This window comes from Rhodnius prolixus, unplaced genomic scaffold, assembly GCF_049639745.1.
Source record: "Rhodnius prolixus isolate KJV_2025 unplaced genomic scaffold, Rpr scaffold_6, whole genome shotgun sequence".
Taxonomy (NCBI): Eukaryota; Metazoa; Arthropoda; class Insecta; order Hemiptera; family Reduviidae; genus Rhodnius; species Rhodnius prolixus.
In genome coordinates this window covers 2,829,720-2,851,700 of record NW_027411634.1, presented here as the reverse complement: position 1 = coordinate 2,851,700, position 21,981 = coordinate 2,829,720, and the positions used below count along the sequence as shown (strand labels likewise).

At 30.5% G+C, this 21,981-nt stretch overlaps 1 long non-coding RNA gene across 16 annotated transcripts; it reads right to left on the bottom strand.

The window, feature by feature from the left end:
• Nucleotides 1-1,073: 1,073 nt before the first annotated feature.
• On the bottom strand, nucleotides 1,074-20,938 carry LOC141461477 (uncharacterized). 16 transcript variants are annotated; one of them, XR_012462914.1, is made up of 19 exons: nucleotides 19,164-20,933; nucleotides 18,952-19,072; nucleotides 18,614-18,830; nucleotides 15,954-16,073; nucleotides 15,625-15,686; nucleotides 15,388-15,481; nucleotides 13,259-15,017; nucleotides 13,070-13,134; nucleotides 12,900-12,994; nucleotides 11,492-11,603; nucleotides 11,204-11,398; nucleotides 10,359-10,506; nucleotides 9,725-9,839; nucleotides 4,858-8,852; nucleotides 3,658-3,753; nucleotides 3,134-3,309; nucleotides 2,433-2,523; nucleotides 1,781-1,953; nucleotides 1,074-1,373 (listed from the first exon to the last, which is right to left on the bottom strand). It is a non-coding gene; the product is annotated as an uncharacterized lncRNA (long non-coding RNA). The 16 variants fall into 16 exon arrangements; XR_012462920.1 differs by having other exon boundaries at nucleotides 14,798-15,017; nucleotides 19,164-20,930; XR_012462919.1 differs by having other exon boundaries at nucleotides 14,815-15,017; nucleotides 19,164-20,930.
• Between the last annotated feature and the right edge of the window lie 1,043 nt (nucleotides 20,939-21,981).

Genomic DNA, 21,981 nt, shown 5'->3' with positions numbered 1-21,981 from the left:
ATTGTAAAAAAATGTATCAATAATTAAAAAATAAATAATAAACGATTTATTTATAACAATATTGTATTTATTTTCCCTTTTAATCTCTCAGTAATATGAAAAATTAAATAAAAAATGAAAAAATTGCGTAGAAACTAAAAGAAAATATAGAAAAGTGATAAAAATGGCTGCCAGAGTCGTGAGAGTGTGTGAGAAGCATTAAGGAAGGTTACAACAATGGCCGCCGAAGTCTAGAGAGTGTGTAAGAAGATAGCAAGGTTACAACAATGGCTGCCAGAGTCGTGAGAGTGTGTAAGAAGCATTTAGCAAGGTTACAACAATGGCTGCCAAAGTCTAGAGAGTGTGCAAGGAAGGCTACGAGAGGTAAAACAGACAGCACGAGCGATCTAGTGACAGCTGGTGGAACTAATATTAGTGGTGGGGAGCCCGTTGTCATGGTGATATGACGCCATCTAGAGGGTATATAAGAAAGTTCGCGGCGCGGGCCGGGCTGGGTGGGGCGATTATTTGCCTTCCGACGGTCGAGGCGAACGCATCTCCCTAACCATTAACCATGACATATTATCAAAGATTGTTTATGTGGAGAGAGGTGTTTTGACTGGATTAGATATTTTTGGAGCGACGAGCGACATAACCCCCTCCACACGAGTACGACTCTGCAGTCGTACTGAGGAGACATCTTGTTTGACAGTTGTATATAAACAGTTTAAATGCTACCTGGTGGCAAACATGTGAACTAAATTTTGTTTACATAGTAAACAAGTCCAGTAAGTGCTGCAACCTGGTGGCAAATATGTGAACTAAATTTCCTTTAATTTGTTTTAAGTCTTTCTCATGCAATTTTTTCTACTTTTTTTACTTTTTCTGCTTTTTAACGCTCTCTGACGCCATTTTTTCGTACTACTATTACTTTATTTTATTTTTTTGTTTAATGTAAACGGAATTTTTAGTTTTACATTCCTTTAATTTGCCTCTTAAGAGTTTTTAGTCTTTTTTGACTTTGTTTTTAATTGTAACTTTGCAAATATAATAAAAATAACAAGACTATGGGAAAAGAGAAAATACATAATGGCTTTTTTAATCATTTATAGATAATTCTTTATTTTGCTACCAATTATACACTTTTTTTCTTTCCTTTTACAAAAACATTTTAAATTCAATTACATCTTTTAGGAAATGATTCTCAAAATTACCTACATAACAAAATTAAAATTTACATTACATTTTCAAACTTCAAATATTTTTTTTTACAAATCATCGACTAAATAATAAGGAATCGCAGTTGGATAGGTGTTCTCCAACGTCTTTTTCATTTTGGCTTAATTCGATGACCCTGTTTGGCAGGAAGCACTCCAGTTTCGCCTGTTTCAACTCTGAAAAATAGCATTATACAATGAGATAGACTGTTCGTCTACTGAATCTTCCTACAAATCAAACTCAACTTCCTTGAAAATCAATGTTAATTTTCTATACGTTTAAATAAAAATAGATCAATCTTTTAGAAAGAAAACGCAAGAAAGTAAAACTGAGTGTTAGTAATTATATGAATTTAATTCATTTTCAAAATAGCAGTTTACTGCACTCTTTAAGTGAAATAAACATTTTTTAAATAAACACTCGTCATTTTTTCTTCTTGGACCTTTCAATTTTCCAATCAAATTAAAACTTTCTTTAACACAGAATCTTTACTGTACTCATTCCGATTCTACAGGAATATATGAACAAAAAGATTTAATCACGTAAAAATGCTCAAGTTTTAACAAATAATGGATAAGATTACCTGGAAGATAACACCACAGATAGGTAGATTTCCTTATTTGGATATTGCAGGAATAGACATGGATGGGAATCACCTCTTATTTACGGAAGTGCTGCAGCATTAAAAGAAATTCCCTCAAAAGTAATCATTTTAGATTATGTCTCAGCTTTACTGGGCTGTGAGTCGGCCAAGGGCTGAAAGTATTAATACCTTAGTAAATGATTTGAATTTCATTCACACTTATTCTAGTACGGTAGCATTTTACATACAAAATCTTAGTTAATTCTGTTTATAACAAATTAAACCATTCTGCAACTAACTCGCAAAATCTAATTTAAACCATCTATTGCACAAAATAACAACTTTTTATTCAGATTCAAAGGAAAATATTTAATTTATCGGAATGAAGGTTTAATTGATGTTAAAATGCTTTAGATACTTATCAATAATAGATAAGATAACATGAACATCAGCTCCATAAGGTAACATGGTAAGTATGGAGATTTCATCATTGATTTATTTGAATGTAGAAATAGTTGCGAATTATCTCAAATTATTTGCAATAAATAATAGTTAAGACTATCTGAAGTAGAATTCTACAAATTAACAGGGTACCTTCGAAGATTTCCTGATTTGTTTCATGAACGAAATGTAGAAATTAGATGTGAATTACCTCAACTTATGTAGGAATGCTGATGGATGTAAAGAAGGGCCATGATCAAGAATAGCCAGCGAAGAGAAGAAAGGATCCTTGAGCAAAGAAACTGGATGGAGAGAAATACATACTACATTTTAAAACACATAACTTTTTTTTTTTAATGCAATTTTGATATTGAAACAGTTGAAGTTGAGGCATAGCCTCTAAAACAGTCCACTATATGGGACCCAAGACTTCAATATAAACAATTAACATTGCAACCGAATAACCAATTTGCAAGATATATTTATCACATAGAAGTTGAAATGTTGTAAAGGAGATTTAATCTGAGTAAGCTTCATAATCAAACTCATAATTAATATTACGTTACAGGTAGGTATTACATAATGTAGAGCCAGGACAAAAGTAATTTAGCACACTTCCCTTGAGCATATATAAGACAAACCGAACATATTATCTCTTTTATATAATTTTAATGGCATATCTGATAATTTATCAAACACCTATGGGGAGAAAATTGTTTTAAAGATCTTAATTTTTCTGAGAAATAATAATTAAACTTAAAGACGGCAGAGGAAGGGGAGCAAAGTGAAGAGTAAAAAGTAGGAGCTAAAGGGATTTATCATTTATACTTTATATTGCGTAGAAATATTGAGTACAGAAAATCAGGTGTTCCTGCCATGCACATGCAATTTTATGTAAGGTTAAGAACTTACATGTTTTTCAACTTTGCACTTAAAGTTTCCTTATTTTTGTAGAATATTAGTTTCATTCTTTTCTCTTAGGTGGTGTGTTTGTTAAGAATAACTGCGCACCAACCGACGTTGGTTACTACCTACTCTACTGTGACTCCAGTTTACCTCTCTAACCTAGAGAATAGTTACTATCCGACCTAAAGAGACATATATAAAAAAAAGTAAAGAAACACATTTATTATCTATAACTACTGATGAAATATTATTTATAAAATTAAATAAATGTGACTATAATTAAACAAAACAATTATATGCAAATGTAATATATGAAGTCTATGTAAAAACAAAATAGGTAAGCAAATAAATATTTTTCTTTTAAATTATAGGTTTTTATTTATTCTCCTACTAAATAATACTTTTTATTTTCACTTTAAGTAAAAAAATCATTTAATAAATAAAATTGTGATACAAACATGCAATATATCTATACCTAAATAGTACATTTTTTAAGTAATTGATTCATAAGAAAAGTTGATTGTACTTACTCATTTGATCGATGTTTTCTCAGCGTCTTTTACATTTCCACTTCAGTTGTTGAACGGTTTTACAGTTATTGGCTCACAGTATTGGCTGTTTCCAATCTGAAAATAATTATTCAATGAAATAATCAGTTTATAGATTCAATCTTAAATTAAAAGCATTCAATTCAATGATACTACAACTTAAAATGCAACCATTTGTTCAAGATAAATTTGTATCTTTCAAAAATTTAAAAAATAAATAAAATATGATTGCTGAAATTTTAGTTTAAATCTTTTAAATAGATCAATTTTTTAGAACGTATTCGTTCATTAAACATTAAATTGTTTTTTCATAAATTACGTTGCAATTAAATTGTTATACTAAACTTGTTTTAGTCAAGCTGCCATAAATTGAAATAATTAGTTTATTAGGTTTGTCAACCAAAATAAACAATTTTTCAAGTTCAATTTTGTTCAAAATTATTTCATTTAATTCATTAAAGTTAAGAAACACATTTAATATCTATAACTACTGATGAAATATTATTCATATAATTAAATAAATGTGACTGTAAGTAAACTTAAACAATGATGTGCACATAACAATAATTTTGCAAAGAAAGGATTTCGCTAGATAGAGGATACAAGATTTTGAGGTCATTATGAATGGTAACATCAATGCAAACCGAAGAGCATTTACTATTTTTCTAAAGATTTTTGAGTGGGGCGACTGAATTCGTTGACAATTGGAAAGGTAGTAAGTACCCCACGATTTCTGTCAAAGTACAGATTGCTCCATACCAGCTGCTACAGCTTTTATTTATTACAGTAAGTTTTTAGTTTTTATCAATTTTTTGAGGAAAATGTTTCAATACATGCTCTAGATCATAATGACATAATGAAAGTACGTTGTTTACAGGAAATCGTAAATGCAGTTCAAGAGAAAATACGAAAAATCAGATTCAGTAAATTTGTAGTAAGATTGACAGATTTTCGCCAAAAGGAGCCATTAAACTAAATATCAAAATTTGAATTTTCCATTACTGATTTTCATCACACACGAAACTTGACGATTGCTAAAAACATTTATCGAAAACAAATATATCCGTTGAAGGCACCTTGTAATTATTACAGGCAAGAAGAAGTAATTGAATTGTAACGAGTGCTTGGTGGATATTAAAGTAATACTGAAAAATTAAAGGGCCAAGTGACAAAGATAAATACCTTATGAAGCCGTTGAAGTTCTTGTTCACATAACACTTGCTCCAGCAAGTACTTCTCATTCTACACCTGCTTGTTGGCACTACTACCTCTTCACTCTTGTTATGAAATAGTCAAAAACCATTACCAGCGAAATACAGAGCTAGTAACTTCTTATCATTCCTATCTACGAAGCCAATTAATTTTTCATCTGAATTGCCGAAATCACCATCATGTATAAATACTAAAGTGTCGATATATTTTTAAGCCCTAAAATTTATGACATATACCCGTTGTCATCTTGTTATTTTTTCTTACACTGCCTATATAACACGAAGTACAACAATAACAAAAACATGAAACTATTCTCCCAAAATATAAACAATTACTTATATCATTAAATAAGGTTCCTTTTTATATCTGTTGATTTAATGACTCCTCAGTAATACTGTTAATATAAGTAGTCAAATTCATATACTGGTTCTACGAGCGAATTAAGCTTACCGTACTCATCTTCCTCGTCTTAGAATCTTGACTTGTCGTTTTCGTTACTTCACTTCCATATAGAACTAACACTTCTGGAACCTTACTTTTTATAGGTCTTCTTAAAGGCTTAAGAATTTATTAGTCTTATGAAAATGAGGTTACGTCCGCAATGCGTAAAAATATTTGTAATTCTGACCGTAGTAGGACGTATTTTTATTATAACCCTTATCGTTTTTGGTCTTTCAACCATCTCAGAGGTTGAATAACCAGATCAGAAAAGGATTTCGAATTCACTGCTCTCCCTGGGCCGCACAACACTTACTAATTGAGCAGATTAAGGGAGGTTACGTGTTGTTATCCAAAATATTAACGAATTTTCAAACATCTGTAAAAATTATGAATTAAAATAATTGAAACCTAGTAGGTACATGTTAAAATAATTTTTTTTTTCTAACTCTAAGCGAGTAATATTTTAGAACTGAGAAGTTGGAAATGTATTTTATACAAGGGAGGCGCGAGAATTTAAGTTTAAAACTCGGAAATTGTTGCATTCCCACTTTGAAATAATTATTGTTAAATAAAATATGAATGAATATGCGATTCTAATATTTTAAAAATAAGTAAAATCTTTGAAGGAAAACTTTTAATCACCTTAGAACATGAAATATGCTGGTATATTCAAGCTTTGTGAATGGCTTTCTGTCTGCACATTACTAAAACTTACATTTCTATCCGTATCAGAAACACTTCAGTTTTTATATAACAGAAAATTTATGAAATTGGTTCTTATAGGACATACGAGTGGCTCAGATTGGATTTCTCCAAAGGAGCTTTCTTATTCTTGTGCTACATTTTATTTATTCGGTTGATCTAGAAATTTTTGTGATAAGTAATCTACAATACGTCTTCGATATTCTCCCTCATACTTTTAATAACTAAGACAGAGGAGTATATACCAAGTATGGCTTGTATTAAACAATTACAAGGCTGAACACAAAAAAAAAATAATAATAATTAAAGTAATCGGATATTCAACGTTCCCAAAAGTTCACTCACAACAAAACTAAATAAATCAAAGGAAAGGTGTTACTTCTGATGCTCCTTCTCTCTTCGAGCTGACAGCCTGTCCTTCGCCAGCCCCTTTCAGGAATTTCTTGAGGTGTCCCCCGATGGAAGGAATTGAGGAGTAAGGCGATCACCCAATCTTTTCTTGCCAAAGTACTCCGCTCGCTCTTTCCACCTCAACCTTGCTCTCGTCTAGCCCAAAACCAGATTTTCCTCTGTGTGGCCACACACAACTTGTCGCTCCTGTCACCAAAACTCCACTGTCTCTTTTTTTTTTTTGTAGTTATTTTTTTTTCTTTTCTATCCAGGTGACCTTTTTTTTTTTAAAAAAAAAAACATTCCCATATGATTCAATTGATTTCCACGCAGCACCGAACTCAACAAAATAAACACAAATAATTACAATCTTTAGGAATCCCAATACCCCTACAAAAATGAAATCCAAATTTCCTGGACCTCAGGTAGCCACTATCAAAACAATCACAAAACCACGAACAACTTCTATACCGCCATTTTTCTTACCCTTAAGTGATATACTAATTTGAAATTAGTAACAAGTATTGTTCATTCACACCGAGTAGCCTACATTCTAAATTACCATTGCAAAATTAATAGAAAATTATGACAATCTCCTCTAGTTTTGTGCAAAGATTGAGATTTTGGCTTCGGTGAATAAATAACTAAGCCACAGGTAGATTGTTCACACAGGCTATCCCACATTTGAAGTTACGATTGCAAAATGAATGGAAAAATAAAAAATTCTTGAATGATTTAAATGCAAATTTTAAGATTTCTGCTTTCTACGCTGAATTACTCGTCTAGTTTGACTGGAAACTTTGATATTTGTGCTTAAGTCTATGAATAAATAGCCAAATGTGGAAAATACACACAGGGTTGCCTTTAATTAGAAGTTACGTTCCAGAATGAATGGAAAAATTACATTGACTTTATTATTAACTATCAAATACGAAATCCCTGTATTTCAGTGAAATTAGTACACCATTTCCACTTTTTCCAATGGTTATTTCCTCATACTTGAAAAAAAAAAACACACCTACATCAACACTCTTACATCGGCCTAAATATTAACTATCAAATACAAAACAAGAGTGTGCGAGTGAAATAAGAGGACTACTTCATAATTTGAAATAAAGGTCGAACCTCCTTGAAAATTCTTAAGTCGGCCTTAATATTAACTGTCCAATACGAAACAACAGCATTCCAGTGAAATTAGAAGGCGATTTCCACTTTTTCCAATGGCTTTTACTTCTTGTTTTTCAAAATAGAACAAGCTAATTTGCACAATCTTGCAATGGCTTATCAAACACGGAAAAAGCTGGATTCGTGTGAAATAAATTCTACTTTTTCTAATGGATTATACTTTTTATTTTTCAAAATAGATCGACCCTTCATTTGTAATTTAGCATTGAATTTATGATTAACTTTCAAATACGAAATCGTCGCATTTCAGTGAAATTAGGAGACCATTTCCACTTTTTCCAATGGTTATTTCTTCATACTTCAAAACAAAAAACACACCTACATCTACACTCTTACATTGGCCTTAATGTTAACTATCAAATACAAAACAGGAGTGTTCAAGTGAAATTAGAGGACGATTTCTACATATTCCAATGGTATTTGATTCTTGTTTTTCACAACAGATCGTACCTTGCTATAAAAACTAGAATTGCCTTATTATTAACTAATGAATAATGAAACCACAGCATATCAGTGAACTAGGGGTAAAAGTTCAATGTTTCCAATTGCTTTTTACGTTATGTGTTTGAAAAATGATAGACATTACAATTACAATCTAGCATTCGTCTTAATACTATCAAATAAGCAAAATTAGACGACAAGTTTGACTTTTTTTAATAGCTTTTTACCTCTCACTTTTTAAAAAAGGTCTTACCTACAATTTACGCTTGGCCAATAGTGACTATCAAATACAAAACAGGAGTGTTTGAGCGAAAGTAGAAGACGATTTCCACTTTTTCCAATGGTTTTTACTTCTTGATTTTCAAAACAGATTGACCCAACATGTACAATCTAGGATTGCCTTTACTATTAACTATCAAATGCAGAAGCAGCATCATTACTGTGAAATTAAGAGACGATTTCCACTTTTTCCAATGGTTATTTAACCTTTATTAACGGTTATTTTTTGAGATGAAAAGAAGAATAAATAAGATTAAGATTCTTTTTTAAAATTTATAATATTTTTTTCACACAGCAAACAAATTAAACATTTTATTAAAAACAAAGCACATGCAATTTGAAGTAAAAATTCTACAATTACATTGGGAAATTAACGTGCATATTATTTATAGTAAATACATAATACTTGTTTTATTAATTGATTCTTCACAAAAATTTCCTAGGATAGATGATTTACGTCTATTTCACTTTAGCTTCTATTGGTGAACAGTTTTGCAGGCAGTAATCCAATATCTGAGGTATTTAATCTGAAAATCAACATAATGTACAATCCACAATATTAATGTTCTTAAAATAATTAGTTTTTACTGAGTTAAGCTTGTATTAAGAACCTAAGAAAAAAAAAAATTATAATAATTGATTATGTATTCACAAAAATTAAATAAATGTGACTGCAATAAAACTAAAGCATTGATATGAAAGTTTAAATCATTTTTTAAAGAACCTAATCCTTTCTTTCAAAGAAAATAAAATATATTTTCAAAAAACATACTTATTATTTATCAAAAAGATTACTCTGATTGAACAATACAACAACAAACATGCTAAAGATGGTTTATTTTTGTCTTTATTTTTTATTAGTATAATTTACTTATTTTACCTTTTGGTTATTATTTATATTTATTTTGAATGTAAGTATTTGAGTTGATTGACCCATTCTGTAACGGCTGTACAACCAACACAGTGACTTTATGTACATTCATTATACCTTTCATTATTCATTTATTATATTTCATTTATGTATATTCATTATTCATATTATGTATAATTACAAGCAAAGATCTATAATTATAATAGCGAAAGACAACACGCTCCATCTGCCTATGTCAAATACTTGACTTAATTGTAGCAAAAAGTTCAGTTTTGAAGTAAAAGGACCAATCAAATTAAGTATATAATTAAATATTTTGAATGTGCCATCTGTACAACACTAATGTTTATGACTAAATAATTCACTTCAGTAATCCAATTTGATCACTAAAAAGCCCAAAGATGATAGAGAATCATTAAAAGTGTAAGCACATGCATTAAGTTCATGTACCTTCTGGATAGTTTGAATAATACGACGTAATATCTTAACTGAGAAACAACATGCTGTAAGCTGAAAGAATGTACTTACTGTTGCTGTAGGAGTTAAAATGTGTTACACTGGATAAAACATCATCAATGTCATCAACCCAGCCATTTGTTTAATTGAACTAGTTCAGAATTACCATTAAAATGTCGAATGAACGCTGAGAACAAAATTAAATAAACTATTATTTATACAATGGTTTTCATTGTAATTCACAAATATTTAGAAACCAATTTTCATTAAGTTAGAATTTAAAACTAATAGTGGAAACCTTGCAAAATACAAGGTCCATAATTCTGGGACGTTATTAAACTTTACATTATTAATTTGAACTTCATAGAGATTATTCTTTCCTTTAAATGAGAGAAACGTGAATGAATATTTACGTGGAAGTTCATAATTCCCAAATACATAATCGTAATTAGCAATTTACTTTTACAGTAATAAAGTCGACCAAAAATTATTAACATGCTACGAACTAAATCTACTTATTTGTGTCCGTTGAAACATTTTTATGAAACAAAATAATGAATACTAAAATCAACTTTTTAAAATTACATGCGTGCACTTAAAATGCATCTACTATCAACTTTCTTGGAAACATGTCAATTTCATAAAAACTTCTAATCACATCAACTCGTAATTCAAAATAAAAGTATATACAAAAAATGTTGCTTACCTGCCAGAAGTCCTTAACGTAATAATGATGCAAAAACAAGTTTTTTAATTTCCTAGGAAGTTATCGCCTAATGCAAGTAGATAATACAATCAGTTTTCTAAGCTATGTAAAGTTCTCATTGACTTGTTACAGCAGCATCAACTTAAAACTATCAACAATAAATTTAAAAAACATCAGATTATGAGGTAAATAAGGAATTTTAAACAAGGAAATTTTGTTTAGAGGAAAACTTCTTTTTAAAATACTGACGACATAAAATGTTTATTAACGTGGGTGAAGAACATTTAATAAATAAAGCAAATTATTACAGTTCATTCAACTTTTTATCCCGCTATATTACCGGACAGCTATTAGGTTATTCAATGTTTATTTTAATAGTGTAAAAGTACATCTTCATGCTACCTAGCGGTGATCACTGAAAGTAGTATCTGTGTAATTACATCTTCCTAGTTCAAGCTATTGCCGATAGATAGCATTGGCATGCCCTTAATGTCTATTTTTTTTCCATTTCAAATTTTAAAGTAAGAACATAATGCATAGAATTTCTAATAAGGTTCATTAAAATATCTTTAATTTAAATATAAGAACTTCGATTTCTGTTTTTTTCTTTGATTAAAAAAAGAGCAAATACCAAAATAATATATTTATAAATTCCACTCTCTTCACTAGCTACGTACTCGTATAGTAGAACCAACCTTATGAAACTATTTTAATAATTATGGTATAATAATATTGGTATAACAAGCGAGGAAAATTCTTAATAAATCTCCATAAGATGTTCTAATATTTCACTATTTACAAGTAACGTAACTAAAATTTCAATAAGTAAATAAGTAAAAACTAACTTTTTTTATAAGAAGTTGAAGTCGTGGAGTAAAAGGTTGACAACAAATCTAACGTTGTTCCTCAGCCATTCTAATCCATTGTATCCATCAATCAACAGTAAGACTTCAATCTTCTGCAATCACTTTATGCTCATATGAAAATACATTGAAGGTGATAATAGATTGGCTCAAAGGTGACTTCGTACTGCTGTCAAACTTTTATCGGTTGACAATATCACTTACTACTTACTAAAAACTTCACTCAGCTCGATACCGAAAATATAAGTTTTACTATTAATTTTGTCTTACCATTACCACAGGAAGACTTCGCGATCCTTTCTAGAACAAAGCGTCTTAAGTTTGTTTCAGCATTCTTGAAGCATTGCTCTTATTGAAGTCTAGAATAACTGCAAATGGATTACTGAAAAAAAAAAACAGCATTTACAACGAAATAATAAAGATTCTCCAGATTACCATACAATAACCAGAAATAAATTTAGTTTAGTGGATGCACTAATAAGTATACACCAACGAATTCTGGTGGGAGCATTCACAAATTTCTCTCGTCACAACTTATGTACTTATTTAATTTTCTTTAAATATACTATTTTTACTAAAATATAGTATGATGTAATTCATAAATATTGTTATACAAGTTAAGTATTATAAAATGATATGAAACCATAAAATCGGGAAAACAGGATTTCGCTAGATAATGGATAAAAGGGATGTGGAGGTCATTATGAAAATCAATGCGAACCGAAGAGCATTTACTATTATCCTAAAGATTTTTGATTAAGGAGTCTGGATTCACTGACGATTAGAAAATTAGTACCCCATGATTTCTGTCATAAGTACAGATTGTTCCACAAGCAGCAGCTATACCAGTCTCTTATTGATTACAGAGTTTTTAGCGTCTGCGAAAAGGCTTAAAAGAAGTTAAATGCAAAGTTTGGTTCCTTTCTTTTCCGTCTAATGTGGGATATCGAAGAGAATCTTTAGTCGAGAAACAGTTTTGTGAAGGAGTGGGAGAATTTCGCGGACCTACAGAGAATTTTTATGCTCTTGCATTTCCCCGCGTTTATTTTATAATCTTCTCAAGCGAAGTCCGCACAACACTGAGATGAGTCTGAAATGAACAATGGGCGGCAACATGATCAAGATTTGGAAAAAAATATGACTGTTGCGTTTGCAAAGGTACACAGCCCTATATTGTGCCATTGTGAAATAATAATAAATAGAAGGGGGCCGAGAACTGAGCCTTGAGGAACACCAGTTCGTACGGGGAATGTATAGGATTAGGCAAATCTATGATTGATAAAGTTGTCCTTTGTTCTGCTTATTACACATTTGTAATATCCAGGGCAATCACAAAGGTTCAGCTTAAGGAAGCGAACAGAAGGCGGCAGGTAAACATTTCAATACAAGCTCTAGACTCAAGATGTAATAATTTAATGATAGTACGCTATTAAATAAACAAATTTGAACTTTCTATGAATTTTCATTATTGATTTTCATCGCACACTACACTTGCCGATTCGTAAAAACATTTATCGAAAACAAATATGTCCCGTGAAAACTGAATAACTAAATTTACTTGATCGTAACACTTCGTTATTATTATCGGTAAGAAAAATTAATTGAATTGTAACGAGTGCTTAGTGGATATTATAGTAAATATGAGTAAAGAGACAAGTGGCAAAGCCAAGCAAAATACCTTATGAAGCCGATGAATTCTTGAAGGTCTTGATCACATAACACTTGCTCCCGTAAGTAATTCTCATTCTACTCCTGCTCGTTGGCACTTCATACCTGTTATAATATAGACAAAAACTATTAGCAGCGAAATACAGAACTAGTAACTTCATATCAGACCTATCTACGAACCCATCTGATCCAATACTTCAATTGAAGTGCCGAAATCACAATGATGTACATATAAATACCAAGCCCTAAAATTTATAATATATACATATTGTCACCTTGTTACTTTTCTTATATTGGCAATATAATAAACAATAACAAAAATATAATGAAAAGATAATTGTAATTATAATTAATGTAATACGTACGTACATAGGTTACTTAATGTAATTAGATAAGGTTCAACCTTATTTAATCTATTTCTTTTGATGTAATGACCCAACAGTCATACTGCTAATGTAAAATAAAAAAGTCAATTTCATCGTCTAACTCGTAGATGCGAGTTAAGCTTGACGAAATTATCCTCCACGTCTTGCTGCTTTCTTTAGTTCACTTGAATATAGAACTAACTCTTCTCGTACTTCTCTTCGTTAATATTACGTTCTTTGTACACGTTCAAGTTGGTTGTCAAACTTTTCAGAAGCTGAGTCATACGAATGATTCATCGATCATCTGTGGTTATTTTGATTTTTAATCCTAGTTATCACAGGTTGATCGGATATTTTCTCTCTATTCTTCTCTTCTTTTAATTTAATTGAACAAATAAGTATGTTACTTACTTTAAATTACTTTGCTATGAACTTTATTGAGTCCAAATTTATGCAGTATAAATTTCATTTTGGTAAACAAAATTACGCAGAAATTCATTAAAACTTAATCCAGAGTGTAGGTTTATAGTAAGACTTCATAATATATAATTAGTAAGACTAATATAATAGTTCATAATTATTATATTGAATGTTCCTCTTACTTTATTCTGTGTTCTACTAGGTCAGTATTATTTCTTACAATTTTTTTTATAGGTCTTTTTATAGGCTTAAGTTTTAGGACGTTCATCTATCTCAGAGATAGGATTATCAGATTAATGTAGAGACTTCGACGTCACCAATGTTCTTGTGCCGCACTAACTGAGCAGACTGAGTAAGGGAGGTTACACGTTGTTACCCAAAAAATTACTGAATTGTCAAACATATGTAAAAATTATGAAATAAAATTATTGAAACCTAGTATTTTTATAAAGCTTCTATTCCATTTTTTTTTATCTGTGCATTATTTTAGAACTGAAAAGTTGGGAAGTATTTTATACGAGGGAGGCGCGAGAATTTAAGTTTAAAACATGAACTCTGTTGCATTTTCACTGCAAAATAATTATTGATAAGGAAAATATGAATGAATATGCGATTCTAATCATTTAAAAATGCGCAAATAGTAAAATCTTTAAAGGAAAACTTTTAATCAGCACAGAACAAGCAATATTCTGGTATATTCAAGCTTTGTGAATGGCTTTCTGTTGGCATATTTGTAATACTTACATTTCTATGCCTAGCAGAAACACTTCAAGTGTTATAAGACAGAAACTAAACGATTTAAATGCATAACAGTACAGTGACCAAGTAATAGTTCTAAGTGAACTGTCAAACAAAACTACTTCAGATTTAACAACTTTTACCTAGCTAATGACGGATTGGTACACACGATTGGTGTGATACAAATTGCCTACCGTTATAAGCATCTAAATCAGTCTCTGTCCATCTTTCTAAAGGAGAAAATTGAGTCTGCGATGGAATTGGCATTAGCTAACTTTAAATTTCCATGCAAAAATTCCGCCAAGTTAACAATTGTCACTTAGAGTACTAATTTGGAAAAGCCACTTGGATACGAAGAATTAAAAGTATAAAAATACTTCAATACCTTGAGAATGTTCTTACACAGGAAGTGGGGATGGAGCCCGAGGTGTCTGATGTTTTACAGAGCCACCATTCGGGCGACCTTTACCTTCGCCTTTCGGAAGTCTATCCTTTAAATAGGCTTTAAGTTCTCTCACCGCTGGAAGTAATATATGCGCAGGCTTATGAGTTTAAGTCTTCTATAGGATGTATGAATCGTCCCATCGGTATGTTTTAAAAAAAATCTGAAATTGCATTTTGATTATAACAAAATTCTGCAATATTGTAAAATAAAATTTGCTAGTATAGCACTAAACTTCTTTCGCCCAGATACTGGATAAAAAGAAAGAGGGACACTGTAGCAATGGGAGAGCGATGTTCAGGATGATATATAAAATATTTATTAATTAAAATAAACATTTCCGCTTCTTTTGACTTAAAGATAGTACCACAAAGACATTACCCATACACACAACACTTATTTAAGGGCGGTTCTGGATACCATCATTATTCAGTTAATCAAGTTAATGTTGAATAAATAAACGTTCTATTCAAGATACTACAATTAAAAATTAAGTGTTTTAATTAGACGTAATAAATGATTGATAAGGCTACCTGATGAACAGCTCCACTAGTTAGCATGGTAGGTACATAGATTTCCTTATTTGTTTACTGACCAGATTGTAGAAATAGATCCGAATCACCTCAACTGTTGTGAGAAGGGTCATGATTAGTACTGCGAGCTAGAGCATGGCAATAAACACTTTCTGGCGATAAACCCTTATACAATTGTCTTACTAAAGTTTTAATATGGCACACATCAACCCAGAATAAAGTAATAAATGTACTTACTTTAATTTCTATGAGACAGTTCCTTCAATTGTTCAGAATGAATTATATATTTTTCTTCTAATCTAAACGAAAAAATAAATACAATAGAAAATTAATTTTTAAGTGTACGTTAAGCGACTTAATTTTTGGACAAATTACTACTTGTTTACTTAATTACAAAAATATCATTTTAAATTTGTTTTGTTTTAGCATTCACATCTTAACATTTAGCCAAAATACCACTTTAAATTGGATGCATAATTTAACATTTTGGTAAATGTAAAGAATAGCGCCCGGAGGTATTGTATGCTATCGTATTGTGTAATTAATCTATTTAAACTTGTACTTACTGAATAAATTAACTTTCAGTTTGAAGTAATATCATTTTTCTCCCATTTTCCTTTGTTCGCAGTTTTCATTATGTACCCTGGTTTGTACAATTGGATACAAATCTTTTTTAATATTTACTGCTGCAATATGTAAAATGTTAGCAGGAAAGTGAAAATAATTGAAGTAACTGTGGCGGGAACTAATAAAATGAATGAAAAGTATTACCGCGCATGAACTTAAAATAAATAGGCCACACCTCCGTGGGCTAATGCAAAGTTTAACCAATCTTTTATATTATTTACAAGATTAATCAAAAAAGAAAAGAAGTTCTGAAAGAGACAAGAAAATATTTTAAAAAAATAATAAATAATGTGTTGAACACTCAATGACAGGAAAATGCCAGAATCAAATAATAGATTTTTGAGGTGACCCCCCGTACATTGTTACAATCATATTATTCACCGCTATTTTATTTGCAAGGGGGTTAATGAGCTGCCAGAAAAATACATAATCAATTTACTTCTTTAGAAAAGTGTGGATTTAAAAATTATTTTGATAAATGCTTTATTTATTGTTTTAATATTTTGGCAGTTTGTGACAGCTATCTTGCTCGAAACCATTTATGAAGATCAGTCATTTAGAAGTTACGTTTATGCAGAAATATTAATTATCTTTATCTTATCGGCTTACCTTCATGTTATTGTATAAGTAGTAATGAAAAGAATAATCTCGGCCTTGCCAGGTTTATCAACAGTATAGTCTATCAAATATCTTTTTAACATTTGCCACAGAAAAAGCTTAATGGCATTAAGGTTTAAAAATAGAAATAATTGCCTGTCAATAGATTAAAACTGTCCGGTAGGACAGTTGTATAAGGGTTGACCATCAAAAACTGCACGAAATAGCGTAACGTTAAAAAACACCCAACTTTGACAATTTTTTTCTCTTTTTCTATAAAAGATAAAATTCCCAAATTTTCTTTAAAATGTAGGGCAAACCCTCCTTTATGACTGTAATTTTTTGCAACCACCCAGATCTAATAGATTTCGAGAAAAAAGTTGCCGAAAATGAGCAAAAACGGCATTTTCAAAAATTGTTGTTGTTCTTCTTGTTGTTGTTGTTGTTGTTGTTGTTGTTGTTACCTTTTTTGTAAACTGCGTAGCGCCTAAACGCGTGAACCGATTTTCATGAATGAGATGTCATTCAATTCGGAATTTTATGTAGATGTGCCTTTTGGGGGTCTCGACGCTGTACCTCGAATGGGAGAGGAGTTAGCCCCCTTAATGTAAGGCCCCCTCCAAAATTATTATTACTAATTACTCTGTAAATCTTGGCCCGATTTTGAAAAAAATTGGTAGGGTGATAGAGTTAGGGCTCCCCTACGTAACATTAAAGCGGCGATCAGCTCTTACACTTTTTTTTTTTTTTTTTTTTTTTTTTTTTTTTTTTTTTTTTTTTTTTTTGGGCGCATCGACTGCTGAGGTAATGATAGAATTGCTTATTCCAAATTTTTTTTTTTTTTTTTTTTTTTTTTTTTTTTTTTTTTTTTTTTTTTTTTTTTTTTTTTTTTTTTTTTTTTTGGGGCTAATGATAAGCTAATGAAGCAGATATGTAACTTTGCAAAATAGACAAAAATGAAAATCTATCCAAAAGGTACAAAAATCTCCTTAACAAAAACTTACAGTTTAAAAAGTTAAGTATAAGGGTTGATTGAACGCCAAAAGGTACACAAATCAGCAAGTACCCAACATTTCATTCAAGCTTAGTTGATATAATTTAAGTAATTTTGCTGCATTAACTTTTTCTTCACATTTTTTAGAATTTATTAGATGTCACAGACCCTTATGCTGGCCAGTTCGTTCATAATATTATTTGGTTATAATTATGATAAAATGTATATTATATCTTCGTTTTTAAATAGGTACTTTATTTTAACTCTAATCCAAATTATTCTTCGGATTTATCTTTAATATGCCCTTTATTCTGAGTAGTCACATCTTATACATGCATGTTAAAGTAGAAAAAGACAAAGTTAGAGTCGGCTACTGTTTAAATTTGAATCACGGAGGATTTAAAACAATATAGTAAAATACTGGAATAATTAGCTGTCCTAAAAGTATGCAATACTTATTTATTTTATATTACATAACATATATATAACATTGTGAGAAGAACAGCTACATTGAGAGTGTGATTGAAGAAAACTATATTATTATAAATCCTATATTGTTTTAAATCCTCCGTGATTCAAATTTAAACAGTAGCCGACTCTAACTTTGTCTTTTTCTACTTTAACATGCATGTATAAGATGTGACTACTCAGAATAAAGGGCATATTAAAGATAAATCCGAAGAATAATTTGGATTAGAGTTAAAATAAAGTACCTATTTAAAAACGAAGATATAATATACATTTTATCATAATTATAACCAAATAATATTATGAACGAACTGGCCAGCATAAGGGTCTGTGACATCTAATAAATTCTAAAAAATGTGAAGAAAAAGTTAATGCAGCAAAATTACTTAAATTATATCAACTAAGCTTGAATGAAATGTTGGGTACTTGCTGATTTGTGTACCTTTTGGCGTTCAATCAACCCTTATACTTAACTTTTTAAACTGTAAGTTTTTGTTAAGGAGATCATATATACTATATTAAAAAGAATAAATTTCTCACCTGTACTTCCATTTTATTCTAGATATTGCTCCTCGACTTGTGGCCTCAATTCAAGAAAATTAAGACAGTCTTAACAGTGGTTGTTTTAATGATGAGTAGAGAGAAAAACTAAGACCAATTTCTAGCTCTGTTTGAAGAGAAATGACAGATCACTTGAACTTATAACTTCCTTATTGTCAGAATCCTTTTTCTAAATTCTTTGGTTTTCATTTTATTCCTTGATTTTGGAAATTTTGAAGAAATTGTAGATAAATTTTATTACTTAAAGACATTTTATTCTAACATTTTTTTTTTTCTTAATTCTACTTAATTAGCCAAAAACTTTGAAAATGTCTTACCTGTTAGAAGTCTGATCTTTATTTAATGGTGGTTGATTCTTTTTAATTTTTTTTTCACTCAACTAATGGATTGATCCGGCGTATGTCTTCAGTCACCTTAATCCCGACTTTCCTGTACTATCTTATTGTGTCATAGAAAAAGTGGTTGGATTATACTCTCAGCCTTGATTTTATTCTCTCCATTTTTAAACATTTGCTGAAAGAAACAATACCTGACTTTGTCAGACATCTCCTCAAGTAATCTTTCCAGCAGTCCCATCTTTTCCCAATAGAACTCCTTGCAAAATAAGGCCAGATCCATGGAAACTACAACAGAATCTTACAAAGTTGGGATAAAAAAAAAAATCGTAGGCGCTTATTTTACGCAAATTCCTTAAAGAAAGAGAAAGAAAAATAAGTAAATAATAAGAAGTAGTTTCAATAACGTGCTTTTTTTAATTACTCTCTATTTTTACAGCTTCTTTTTTATAAAATTTGTTTTATTATTATCAAGATTATTCATTATTTTATAAAAAAATATTTGCATTGATAATTATATGTATAAATTTCGTGAATGAATAAATACAATATTTTAAATAGTTACAGTATTTTCTACAAACTATTTTTGTTTATTTTACTATTTAGATTAAAACAATGTGCTTTAGTTTTTACAGCTAATCCAAACTACATTTTTCTCTTTTATGTTCAGGTACTAAAAAATAAAGTAGTTTACATTTTTCTCTTTATTTACATTAATTTATTTATCTAATAATTGTTTATATTATACAGTCTCTTAATTTATTTTAAACTAAATGGAATAGTTTTAATCTAGGAAAATTCGATAATAATCTCTATTTTGTATTAGGTGTGTGTGAGACTTTTCTCTGTTTAATGTTTAGAAGTTTTACTTTTAGAGAAAAAAAGAGCTAGTATTAAGGACAGTCCTTCAAAAAAAAAGGGATTGATAAATAATAGGAACAAAATAAAAACAGGGAAATGCAGAGATTAGCGTACTGGATTCCCATGCGAATATTCCGCATTCGAATCGAGCTGCTGGCCCCTAGATTTACTCTCCCAAGAGATTTCTTATACATCGCTTTCCCGGTGATAGACTGTGAATTTCTGTAACTAGAGAACACTAACCCGAGCCAGGCAGAGCACTGGAAAAAGCTCCAGACAGCAATGACCACACACGTAGACGAGCCTCAAATTAAAAAATTAAATAATGTGTTGTACCGTGCGAACATAGTACAGAAATCGGCAGAGCAATGAAAAACACTTATGGCCCCCATTGCTTCAGATGAAGACATTATTAAATTTAAAAGAATATATTAAATAGATAGATAAAAATATAAAAGAAAGGTACCACACTTCTTTCGCTGGCTAACTCAGCATTAATTGGTCTGGGAATGGCTTACTTCATCTGCTGACAATACCAAGAGACCGCCTACATTTCACACCTCTAATCCGCCAATGAGGCTAGCCAATTCTTTTTACTAAATATTTCTAGGAAAAATACGACTTTGATTTTTTTTTACTAATTTTTCCTCCATAGATATTTGATAAATTATCTGAATATGCAATAAAAAGTTAACGTCTTAAAAACTCCAAAAACTAAGATTATTCCGGCATGATATTTCCTCTAATGAACTTCTAATAAAAAGCAGAATCAATAACGTTCTTAATAATATAGATAAATAACCATACAGATAAAAATATATAAGAAACGTACCATATTTCTCTCGCTGACTAACTCTGCTTTTATTGGTCTGGGAGTGGCTTACTTCATGACGACGTCATCAGCTGACAATACCAAGAGACCGCCTACATTTCACACCTCTATTCCGCCAATGAGGCTAGCCAATTCTTTTTGCTAAATATTTCTAGGAAAGATACGACTTTGATTTTTTTTACTAATTTTTCCTCCATAGGTATTTGATAAATTATCTGAATATGCAATAAAAAGTTAACGTCTTAAAAACTCCAAAAACTAAGATTATTCCGGCATGATATTTCCTCTAATGAACTTCTAATAAAAAGCAGAATCAATAACGTTCTTAATAATATAGATAAATAAACCATACAGATAAAAATATAAAAGAAAGGTACCATATTTCTCTCGCTGACTAACTCTGCTTTTATTGGTCTGGGAGTGGCTTACTTCATGACGACGTCATCAGCTGACAATACCAAGAGACCGCCTACATTTCACACCTCTATTCCGCCAATGAGGCTAGCCAATTCTTTTTACTAAATATTTCTAGGAAAGATACGACTTTGATTTTTTTTACTAATTTTTCCTCCATAGGTATTTGATAAATTATCTGAATATGCAATAAAAAGTTAACGTCTTAAAAACTCCAAAAACTAAGATTATACCGGCATGATATTTCCTCTAATGAACTTCTAATAAAAAGCAGAATCAATTACGTTAATAATATAGATAAATAAACCATACAGATAAAAATATAAAAGAAAGGTACCATATTTCTCTCGCTGACTAACTTTGCTTTTATTGGTCTGGGAGTGGCTTACTTCATGACGACGTCATCAGCTGACAATACCAAGAGACCGCCTACATTCACACCTCTATTCCGCCAATGAGGCTAGCCAATTCTTTTTGCTAAATATTTCTAGGAAAGATACGACTTTGATTTTTTTTACTAATTTTTCCTCCATAGGTATTTGATAAATTATCTGAATATGCAATAAAAAGTTAACGTCTTAAAAACTCAAAAAACTAAGATTATTCCGGCATGATATTTCCTCTAATGAACTTCTAATGTAAAGCAGAATCAATAACGTTCTTAATAATATAGATAAATAAACCATACAGATAAAAATATAAAAGAAACGTACCATATTTCTCTCGCTGACTAACTCTGCTTTTATTGGTCTGGGAGTGGCTTACTTCATGACGACGTCATCAGCTGACAATACCAAGAGACCGCCTACATTTCACACCTCTATTCCGCCAATGAGGCTAGCCAATTCTTTTTACTAAATATTTCTAGGAAAGATACGACTTTGATTTTTTTACTAATTTTTCCT